Here is an 11,563-nt window from a genome sequence, read left to right on the forward strand (position 1 = left end):
TTTGGATGTTGGAATTAAAGAGTATCAAAATAAAGCCTGGGTTTATATGAGAAGAGAAGCATTCCTTTGAAACTGTGTCAAATGTCATTCATTCATTTGCCAGGGCATTTTAGGAAGGACAGGTGAGAAGTGAGGCACATTCTTTCCATTATGTCTTTTGCCACACTTACCCAGCTCTATATACTGTGCAATGCCATGGTTGTTGGTTTTTTTTTAATAAGTTAAAATAACATTAAAGTTTTAAGCAAAGACTTTCTCTAGCAAAGTTAATACTCTGTCTCGGATTCACTTTGCTACGCCTAGAATAGCGTGTCAGAACAGTGTGAAATATTCTGTACTAAACATGAGACGCCTGATAGATTCAGAGCACTCCATAGCTCCCCTTGATTTTAAGGAGAGCAATACATGCTCGGCACACCTAAAAATCAGGCCCAGGTGCTGCAATTGAGGTACAATGGAATGAGTGATGGATGCAGCCACAGACTTGCTCTTTTCTAGCCTTTTTTGGTTTATTTCAAATGTAAATAACTCATTTAAATGAATATTTTAAGATACTTTAAATTATTTTCTTAATTAAAGAAAACCTCACATTCCGAAGTAGCCGACTTTGAAATACCCTGTTTTATATTAAAGTGTAACACAGGTATAAAGCTATTAAAAAGGTGCAAAGAGCATCCGAAACAAGGCACAGTAACCACACATGTGCCTCCTTATGTATGTAATTAAGGCCTGTCTCCCCACCAGATGCCTGTTTCTATACTGTAAACATACCCATTGTGTTATCCTTCCATAAATGATTTATACATCTCTCTCAAATCAGATGTGACTGTTCCTGCTCTCTCTGATTCTCTCTCCGAAAGCACTCCAGTACTATAGTAGCAGGTGTCCAAAAAAAAAAAACCCACCTGACTTTTATGAAAGTTTGACACAAATTATTGAAATTTGTATGGGAAAACAATTGTCATGTCAGACCAGATTATAGAACCGGTCAGTTTTCAAAAATTCAAAATTTGGATGCCATTTTTTCTCAAAAGTTGTCACTCATTTTCAAATTACTCAAATGAGAACCTAGATAGTGAAGAAACTGTGTGTCAAATGAATGTGTATATGATACAGGATGAAAGAGAGACCTGATGATATACTGATCTTTTCGGTGTCCCACATAATCACATGATAAATTTCCTTTCCCAGTTAATCCTCTTCCATTACCAGACTGAAGTTACTGGAGGGAGAATATCTGTATAAGCAAAAGCAGTCAACATGTCCTGCTGCTGGTGTGGATGCTGCCGGTGCTATGTATTTCTCACTGTTTCTGCTGTTCTGTGTTGGAGAAGTGGGATTAACAGCAGCATGATATCTATGCTTGGTTTGAATGGACAACATTTACTTAGTCACATGCCACTGACTCAAGAGAATCAACACAGAGTGAAATTCACTTGTGTGGAGAGGACCAGAATAAGGTCTATGCACCACTTAGGCTATGTCTACACTAGCACTTTTGTCAGTAAAACTTTGGTTGGTCAGGGGTGTGGGAAAACACACCCCCATCGACATAAGTTACACCGATGGACGTGCCAGTGTGGACAGTTATGTCAGCAGGAGACATTCTCCTGCTGACATAGCTACCGCTGCTTGTTGGGGGTAGTTTAATTATACCAACGGGAGAGCTCTCATCCAGCCGCATAGAGCGGCTACACGGGAGACCTTACAGCAGTGCAGCTGCAGCGGTGCAGCTGTGCCACTGTAAGGTCTGTAGTGTGGACATAGTCTTAAACTCTACATTGAGTGCTTGGACCAGCTTTTCAGATGAAGTAACCTGGCAATGCTACACCAATTTGCAATAGCTGAGAATCTGCTCCTTAGCTAGACCATAGCTGATGGAGGCCAAGATAACACAAGTGCAACCAGTATTATTATTTTGAGAAAGATCTATATTTATTCAAATATCCTGTATTTTTCATTTGATTTTTAACACAAAACAATAATGCTTCTTTAAAATGGTAGATTTGTTAAGCATGTGCTCTCCTCACTTTCTCACAGACAGACCCCAGTGACGCTAAATTAAATTAATGGAGATAGCCTATCTCCTAGAACTGGAAGGGACCTTGAAAGGTCATTGAGTCTAGCCCCCTGCCTTCACTAGCAGGCCCAAGTACTGATTTTGCCCCAGATCCCTAAGTGGCCCCCTCAAGGATTAAACTCACAATGCTGCATTTAGCAGGCCAATGCTCAAACCACTGAGCTATCCCTCCCCCATGTGAGAATTCAGGGAGAAGAGACACTTATGGGAAGTTTTTTTTATAAAATTATGTAGCCCCTGGTTCAGCAAAGCACTGTTGCATATGTTAAAATCCCATGTTTTGTTGAATTGGGGTATTAATGACAAAAATGCACGTAGTCTACTATAAAATGTGTACTTTTCAGAGAGATACATATGTCCGTTACCAAAATATCTAGTCACTCCAAAAGATCAAGCACAACATCTATACCATTCTTCAAATTCTTGACAGATATTTTCGGCATAGTGTAATAATATCTCTAGGAATTCTCAAACCTCTACCCCTTTATATCTGTCAGCAAAGTGCCTATGCACAAAAACCTGGTGGCACATGCAAACTCAAGTGATGAAACAGGGAGTATGAATTTCTGTCTCTTTCGATCACATTTATGTATGCAGCTGCATACATTCCGCCCATGGATGGTGCAGCAAAAATCTGACCAAGCTGCTGCAAAGAAAAAAATAGCAGATTGAACTGAAGGTGAGAATGAATGAAAACTAACTGCAGGTCTGAATTAGTTCTGCCAAGCTGGATACAAAGGAGTGTTATTTTTCCAAAACAGGGAAGTCATATGGCTGGTTAGTAGATATGGGGAAATGGGGCAAGTTTAAGATTTGTTGACGTTTTTCACTACAAAATTCAGTACCTTAAGAACAAAAGAATGGCCGTACTGGGTCAGACCAAAGTTCCATCTAGCCTAGTATCCTGTCTACTGGCAGTGGCCAATGCCAGGTGCCCCAGAGGGAGTGAACCCAACAGGCAATGATCAAGTGATATCTCTCCTGCCATCCATCTCCACCCTCTGACAAACAGAGGCTAGGGACACCCTTCCTTACCCATCCTGGCTAATATCCATTAATGGACTTAACCTCCATGAATTTATCCAGTTCTCTTTTAAATGCTGTTATAGTCCTAGCCTTCACAACCTCCTCAGGCAAGGAGTTCCACAAGTTGACTGTGCGCTGTGTAAAGAAGAACTTCCTTTTATTTGTTTTAAACCTGCTGCCCATTAATTTCATTTGGTGGCCCCTAGTTCTTGTATTATGGGAACAAGTAAATAACTTTTCCTTATTTACTTTCTCTACATCACTCATGATTTTATATACCTCTATCATATCCCTCCTTAGTCTCCTCTTTTCCAAGCTGAAAAGTCCTAGTCTCTTTAATCTCTCCTCATATGGGACCCATTCCAAACCCCTAATCATTTTAGTTGCCCTTCTCTGAACCTTTTCTAATGCCAGTATATCTTTTTTTGAGATGAGGAGACCACATCTGTATGCAGTATTCAAGATGTGGGCATACCATGGATTTATATAAGGGCAATAAGATACTCTCCGTCTTATTTTCTATCCCCTTTTTAATGATTCCTAACATCCTGTTTGCTTTTTTGACTGCCGCTGCACACTGCGTGGACGTCTTCAGAGAACTATCCACGACGACTCCAAGATCTCTTTCCTAATTCATTGTAGCTAAATTAGCCCCCATCATATTGTATGTATAGTTGGGGTTATTTCTTCCAATGTGCATTACTTTACATTTATCCACATTAAATTTTATTTGCCATTTTGTTGCCCAATCACTTAGTTTTGTGAGATCTTTTTGAAGTTCTTCACAGTCTGCTTTGGTCTTAACTATCTTGAGCAGTTTAGTATCATCTGCAAACTTTGCCACCTCACTTTTTACCCCTTTCTCCAGATCATTTATGAATAAGTTGAATAGGATTGGTCCTAGGACTGACCCTTGGGGAATACCACTTGTTACCCCTCTCCATTCTGAGAATTTACCATTTATTCCTACCCTTTGTTCCCTGTCTTTTAACCAGTTCTCAATCCATGAAAGGACCTTCCCTCTTATCCCATGACAACTTAATTTACGTAAGAGCCTTTGGTGAGGGACCTTGTCAAAGGCTTTCTGGAAATCTAAGTACACTATGTCCACTGGATCCCCCTTGACCACATGTTTGTTGACCCCTTCAAAGATCTCTACTAGATTAGTAAGACACGATTTCCCTTTACAGAAACCATGTTGACTTTTGCCCAACAATTTATGTTCTTCTATGTGTCTGACAATTTTATTCTTTACTATTGTTTCAACTAATTTGCCCGGTACTAACGTTAGACTTACCGGTCTGTAATTGCTGGGATCATCTCTAGAGTCCTTTTTAAATATTGGCGTTACATTAGCAATCTTCCAGTCATTGGGTACAGAAGCCGATTTAAAGGACAGGTTACAAACCATAGTTAATAGTTCCGCAACTTCACATTTGAGTTCTTTCAGAACTCTTGGGTGAATGCCATCTGGTCCCGGTGACTTGTTACTGTTAAGTTTATCAATTAATTCCAAAATCTCCTCTAGTGACACCTCAATCTGTGACAATTCCTCCAATTTGTCACCTACAAAAGCCGGCTCAGGTTTGGGAATCTCCCTAACATCCTCAGCCGTGAAGACTGAAGCAAAGAATCCATTTAGTTTCTCCGCAATGACTTTATTGTCTTTAAGCGCTCCTTTTGTATCTCGATCGTCCAGGGGCCCCACTGGTTGTTTAGCAGGCTTCCTGCTTCTGATGTACTTAAAAAACATTTTGTTATTATCTTTTGAGTTTTTGGCTAGCCATTCTTCAAACTCCTCTTTGGCTTTTCTTATTACATTTTTACACTTAATTAGGCAGTGTTTATGTTCCTTTCTATTTACCTCACTAGGATTTGACTTCCACTTTTTAAAAGATGCCTTTTTATCTCTCACTGCTTCTTTTATATGTTAAGCCACGGTGGCTCTTTTTTAGTTATTTTACTGTGTTTTTTAATTTGGGATATACATTTAAGTTGGGCCTCTATTATGGTGTCTTTGAAAAGAGTCCATGCAGCTTGCAGGGATTTCACTTTAGTCACTGTACCTTTTAATTTCTGTTTAACTAACCCCCTCATTTTTGCATAGTTCTCCTTTCTGAAATTAAATGCCACAGTGTTGGGCTGTTGAGGTGTTCTTCCCACCACAGGGATGTTATTTTCTATGTAAGTAGCTGCATCTGAATGAAGAAAATTTGCTTGAGTTCATCTTGAGGCAGGCTGCCTTAAAAGAGAATTGCTGAGAGGAGTTTATGTAAGATCCCGCTTGAATTGAAAGCCAGTCCACCTGCTATCTGGCAGAAAGGCTATGTGCATAATTAAAAGCAGACATTTCAAAGAATGTTAGTACCCAGTAGGGTCTTGAATTTTGTGCGTTTTGAAGGGTTCCACCTCTTCTAGACAGTGTTTTCTATCTTTCGAGGACACTGGAGAAATTAACTAGCAATATTTGGCTAATATTAATACATTCTATAAAGGAAAGAGCATCTTGAATAGCTTTTGCTGCCAAGAATCTGTTGTTTAAAGCAACTCACCAAGCTTTAAAACATTGTGTGAACCCTCCCTAGTGGAAGTTTTTCTTTCTGGTTTAAATTAGTCCAGCAAGTAATCAACCATGGTGGGAGGATGATCATACTGTGTGTTTTGGTATTCAGCTGGTGGGTGGAGAAGTTGTTTCTAATTTCAAGCTGCTATGAGGAACTGGGTGTCCTGGAATACGTTCTTTCTAAGAAAAGGTTTTTAAGTATGAGCTCAGTTTGCCTTAAAAGATCTGGATATTCCAAACATTTTTCTTTACCAAACATATTTTGCTTTAAATTTTAAATTACAATTACTTCATCTCAAATATAATTCCGTGTTCTTATCTACTTGTACATTATGCTATCTGCACAGAATAGCCGATGATATTTACTTTTTTGGCAGGGAAGGGTGCTAAAATTTTCAAAGAATATCTTTTGTTTCTTTTAAGTGCAATAAGTAGGGTGCAATTAAGTGCAAATGTAGCACTTCATTCCCCAAATCCTTACTAGTCCCAGATAAATCAGTGGACTTATTTGTCTAAGATCTACTTGAATAAGTAAGGATTTGCAGAATCAAGATCCTATAAATAAATTCATTGTTGCCCTACACCTTGTGCAGTCACTTACATCAGTACAAAATGGGTGCAAAATGCTGCCACTCCGGCCCGATATACTTTTACACTCACAAATGACCGCATGAACTGGAAGGCAATGGTGAATCAGGCCAATTTTCATGATTTTTTATGCAACTAGAACAACTGAAAATAGCTGCCTTCCTACTGCACCTGTAAGTCAGGCATGAACAAATATAATTCAAAAGAAAAAGAAAGGAAGAAAATGTGCACACTGATTAAAGCCCATTTTATCTCTAACTGCTGCTATCCCTATTTACAACATGTTAACAGATCCTTCCTTCCTTTTTATTCAGATTAACAAAGTTTTTATACCCAAAGTGAGAGCTGGTTAACAGGTGAAAGCCTATTTTAACTGATGCAGGTGCCAAAATGTTAATTACCATGATAGCTGAAGGATTTTCTCCAACTCCTCTTTTCCCTCCTCAGAGATACTATGTAAGAGCCCATTGCTGCAAACTCGCATAAGTAACTCTTACTCATATGAGTTGTCCCATTTGAACCAATAGGACTGCTCCCAGTTTGCTTGACTGACTAATGGTTTATAAATTTTGCCTCTGGAGTCTAAATTTGCATCCCTCTCTCTTTTTTTCAGAGGACCTGATTCTGAAACCTGTGCTCATGCAAACAACACATTTAAATGGAACTACTCACATGAGTAAATGTAACTCAGTGGAAGGGCTGCAGAATAGGGCCAGGAAGTAGTAGTAATTACTTCAAAACCTGATTAGTGCATCAGACATGGTTAAGGGGTGTCTGATCCTGCTTGTATTCTTTTGTTTTTGTTTTTTAATCTCCTTTATATTAAAGATGTACAAAGTCAGAAAGATATCCCAAGAGAATCCCCAAGCAGCTCTAACAAATATTCATGAAACAGAAAAAGAACAATATAGAGAGTAAGAAACAAAAGTCCTCCATACAGAGAACTCCTATTGATTTCTCTCAGTGTCGGATTGCAGTGTGCCTTGAAAGCATTCAGCACCTCACAGGAGGTAACCAGCACTTTGTGGAATCAGGCCTATAGCATGCAATAGATTGAACTGCCATAAGCACTAACTGAGGGACCTGTTCAAAAAGGGGGTAAGTCAGAGCAGAGCTCCTCTTCCCTCCACTCACAGGCGGATTAGGGAGACTGTATGGGAGGGTCTCCGCAAGCCTCAGGCAGGCAGCCTGAGGCTACGTCTTCACTACAGGTGGGGGTCGATTTAAGATATGCAAATTCGACGTATCGCAGCCGACTTACCCCGCTGTAGGGATGGCGGCAAAATCGACCTCTGCGGCTTCCAGTCGATGGCGCTTACTCCCACCTTCGCTGGTGGAGTAAGAGCGTCGATTCGGGGATCGATTGTCGCGTCCCAACGGGACGCGATAAATCGATCCCCGAGAGGTCGATTTCTACCCGCCGATTCAGGCGGGTAGTGTAGACCTAGCCTGAGTGTGCAATGGAATAAGTTCTGCAGAGGAGACAGGAGATGTGCTGCTCCCAGCTTGCACCCCTGATTCAGGGAGTCAGAATTTTGTTTATAAACAGAATGATTAACAGGTGATTAAGATAAGAAAAGGTTGTTAGGACTTTCTTAAAGTTAAATGATCTGTTCCAAGCTTGGTGAACTGAAAAAAGTAAGTAGCCTAAAGGAAAGAAAGTAATTGTAGATTTTTCTACGATTGTTTCAATTGTTGTATTCAAGAGGTAGTAACAAAGTTTACTAATATCTTTCTTTGAGAAGATAACTGATTTTTTAGACAAAGGAAATGCAGTAGATCTAATCTACCTGGATTTCAATAAGGCATTTGATACTGTTCCACATGGGAAATTATGAGTTAAATTGGAGAAGATGGGGATTAATATGAAAACTGAAAGGTAGCTAAGGAACTGGTTAAAGGGAATACAATAACAGGTCATACTGGAAAGGTGCACTCTCAGGGTACGTCTATACTACCCGCCGGATCGGCGGGTAGCGATCGATCTATCAGGGATCGATTTATCACGTGTAGTGTAGACGCGATAAATCGATCCCCGATCACTCTCCCATCGACTGCTGAACTCCAGCTCGGCGAGAGGTGGAAGCAAAGTCGACGGGGGAGCGGCAGCTGTCAATCCTGCACCGCGAGGACATGAAGTAAGTGATTCTAAGTTGATCTAAGATACGTCGACTTCAGCTACGCTATTCTTGTAGCTGAAGTTGCGTATCTTTGACTGATCCCCTCCCCCCCAGTGTGGACCAGGCCTCAGGCTAGAGGAAGGTTACTAATGGAATTCCTCAGGGATCAGGCTTGGGATCAAACTTATTTAATATTTTTATTACTGACCTTGGTACAAAAAGTGAGTGTGAGCTAATAACATTTACCGATGACACAACGTTGGGAGGTATAGCCAATACCTCAGAGGACCGGAATATCCTACAAGAAGATCTGGATGACCTTGTAAACTGGAGTAATTGAAATTGGATGAAATTTAATAGTGCAAAGTGCAAGGTCATGCATTTAGGGACTAACAACAAGAATTTTTTGCTATAAGCTGGGGACTTATCAGTTGGAAATGATAGTGGAGAAGAAAGAGCTGGGTATATTGGTTGATCAGAGGATGACTATGAGCCATCAATGTGATGTGGCTGTGAAAAAGGCTAAAGCAGTCCTAGGATATATTAGGTGAGGTATTTCTAGTAGAGATAGGGAAGTGTTAGTACCATTATACAAGGCACCGGTGAGACCTTGTCTGGAGTATTGTGTGCAGTTCTGGTCTCCCACGTTTAAGAAAGATTAATTCAAACTGGAACAGGTGCAGAGAAGGACTACTAAGATGATCTGAGGAATGGAAAACCTATCTTATGAGAAGAGACTCAAAGAGCTTGGCTTGTTTAGTCTAACCAATAGAAAGCTGAGGGAAGATATGATTACTCTGTATAAATATATCAGAGGGATAAATACGAGGGAGGGAGAGGAGTTACTTAATGTAAGCATCCATGTGGACCTCAGAACAAATACATATAAACTGGTCATCAACAAGTTTAGGCTTGAAATTAGGCGAAGGTTTCTAACCATCAGAGGAGTGAAGTTCTGGAACAGCCTTCCAAGGGGAGCAGTGGGGGCAAAAAACCTAACTGGCTTCAAGACTAAGCTAGATAAGTTTATGGAAGGGATGGTATGATGGGACTGCCTACAGTGGCATGTGGCCCATTGGCGACTGCCTATAGCAAAAATCCCCAATGGCTGGAGATAGGACGCTAGATGGGGAGGGCTTTGAGTTACTACAGAGAATTCTTTTCCAGGTATCTGCCTGGTAGGTCTTGCCCATATGTTCAGGGTCTAACTGATTGTCATATTTGGGGTTGGGAAGGAATTTCCCCCCAGGGCAGATTGGCAGAGACCCTGGGGGGTTTTCACCTTCCTCTGCAGCATGGGGTCACTTGCAGGTTTAAATTAGTGTAAATGGTGAATCCTCTGTAACTTGAAATCTTTACACCATGATTTGAGGACTTCAGTAACTCAGCCAGAAATTACGTCTCTATTGCAGGAGTGGGTGATTGAGGTTCTGTGGCCTGCAATGTGCAGGAGGTCAGACTAGATGATCACAATTGACCCTTCTGCCTTTAATAAGAGTATCTGAGTAAGAACATACATTACAATTTCAAACCTAATCAGTGTCCCATAAATGACTTGCCACAAGATGTCAGAACATGTTAGTATTAGAGCTGAGTTTTATTTAATTATTATTATTTATTTAATTTTCTTTCTTGATATAGGAATTAGATACCATGCTCCTGTCAGATATTTCTAAGTTATTATCTGCAAAAACACTAGATTTTTCAATTGCCTATGTAGCCCCTGGAATCATGGTTAAAGTTGCCCATCCCCCAAATCTGAAATGGCGTCCCTGTGGGCAGGCATGGAATTCCCCCCACCCACCCACGCACCCCCACGCGTGGCCCTGTTGGCTTGGCTGGAGCCCTCCCCCCCCCCCACACACCAATATAGAAGACAAACATGCCTCCACTTCTTTCCCACTCAATCCCAGGTTCAGCCAACTGAAGCCCAGGCTTAAATTGATGGCTAGGAGACTGCATGACTGAGCTCCAATACATTTTTAAAAAACGCAATCCATTAGTACAGGGTCAGATGTAGTAAATCATCTTTCACCATGAATAAAGACTATATTTTGGAGTGGAAGTGTGAAAATTCTTCCCTTTTAATGGTATATGACACAGTAAATTACCTAATTTAGCTGGATAAAAGCAGTTTTAACTGAAACCCTGCTTCAGCAGTCAGTAAATATTTGTACAGCTAACATCAGTAAAAGAAAAATTACTCAGAGCAAATTTGCTTTTGTTTAGAGAAACATCATGACAAAAATAAAATTGTGTCATGTAAAATGAATCCCTAGTGAGATCTTACATTCTCAGTTACTGTTATTGGGCAGGTCTGTATATTTGGTTGCATAGTTCTAGTCCAAAATATTTGAACTGGAATTTTGTTTTAATGTGACAGTCATAATTTTAATAAGCTGAAGAAACATGAGCTTTAGAAATGTAACTTCATATACTGAAGCAGTATTTTAAATTGATAGTATTCAAAAAAGTTCATTTGCTTCAAGGCTTGAGGTGAGAGTGAGGTAATTACAGTTGCGGTGGGAAAGGGTAAAAGATGTCAGCTGGGATTTTCAGAAGCACCTAAGTGATTTAGGTGCACAAGTCCCCATTGTGTGTGATTTTTCAGAAGTGCTCAAATTCCACTGAAATTCTTCTTAGATATCGAACATTGGAATGTGCTCCCAAGTCACATTAGATACTCTTTGAAAATCCCACACTCACCTCTCATTGACTTGCAATGAGTGCCTAACTTCTTTGAAAAATCTCATCTGTATATCTGAGTTTGGACCTCTAAAGGAATTATTGCCATAATTTTCATAAGTGGGCTGTGGCTCACTTCAGCTGTGGTTCATAGCATGTTTGCTATCCACCTCAATAAAAGACTGGCCACAGGTCAGCTAACTTGGGTTCACGGGGCTTGGGCAAAGGGCTAAAAATTGCAGTGCAGATATTTGGGCTCAAGCACTGTAATTTTTAGCCCTGCAGCCTAAGCCCCATGAGCCCAAGTCAATTGACCCTGGCTTTGAGATTCAGTGTAGAGGGGGGTTTATTACAATGTAGATGTACTCTTAGGGCTGGTCTACACTTACTGGGTAGTTCGACGGCTGGCAATCGAAGTTCCGGGTTCGATTTATCGCGTCTGGTCTGGACGCAATAAATCGAACCAGGAAGTGCTCGCCGTCGACTGCGGTACTCCAGCTC

This window comes from Terrapene carolina, unplaced genomic scaffold (genome assembly GCF_002925995.2).
Source record: "Terrapene carolina triunguis isolate 2854851 unplaced genomic scaffold, T_m_triunguis-2.0 Scaffold33, whole genome shotgun sequence".
Classification (NCBI taxonomy): Eukaryota; Metazoa; Chordata; order Testudines; family Emydidae; genus Terrapene; species Terrapene triunguis.